The sequence below is a fragment of the Octodon degus genome, unplaced genomic scaffold (genome assembly GCF_000260255.1).
Source record: "Octodon degus isolate 3935 unplaced genomic scaffold, OctDeg1.0 scaffold00037, whole genome shotgun sequence".
Lineage (NCBI taxonomy): Eukaryota > Metazoa > Chordata > Mammalia > Rodentia > Octodontidae > Octodon > Octodon degus.
The window spans coordinates 4,194,776-4,195,645 of NW_004524613.1; positions in this window are offsets into that span (position 1 = coordinate 4,194,776).

Consider the following 870-nt stretch of genomic DNA (forward strand, 5'->3'; position numbering starts at 1 on the left):
CCCGCCCGCCCCCTGGTGGGCTGAGCTGGCCACACACACACACACAAAATAAATAAATAAATAAATAAATAAATAAATAAATAAATAAATAAGAAAATGTTGGCTGGGTATGGTGACTCACATTTATAAATCTCAGCACTCAGGAGGCTGAGGCAGGAGGACTGCCATAAGTTCCAGGCCAGCCTGGCCTACATAGGCTGATCCTGAATTACACAGGTAGACCCTGTCTCAGAAAAAATAAAATTGGAGCCAGGCATAGTGATGCATTCCTGTAATCCAGCACTCAGAAGGTTGAGGCAGGAGAATTGTGACATCAAGGACAGCCTGGGCTACACGGTGAGTTGAAGATCAGCCTGAACTGCATAGCAAGGCTGTTTTAAAAAAACTAAAATTAGTCTGGGTACAGAATAGTTTTCCTGAGGCAATTCCTGCCTCTCAAATACTCTAGGGCACACACAGGCACAAAGACAAGAAAATGTTTGAAGGGCAGCAAAGTGTATAACCGAAGCAACCCCATACACCATTGATCCTAAGACTATTCCATTTTTTAACATCTTGAAATTGTGGTGCATTTCTCCATCAGCGGAGCACACAATTTTAGTTAGTAGCTCTTTTCTTTCTCAGGAGTTCAAAATAATGGCAAGTTTTGGCTTCAATGGTATCTTAGAAGTGATGAGCTCGCACAAACGGTGCAGGGTGGAGTTGGTGTGGCTCGGGTGGGAAAGCGTGAGCTTAGCCTGCGGGAGACCCTGGGTTCAATCCCCAGCACCGCAAAGAAAGAAAAGAAGAAAGAAATGGATAGGAAAGTGCCGCTCACAGTGCCTGCCACATCTCAAGCCCGCGGGTTACCCAGTGCTGCGAAGCATCACC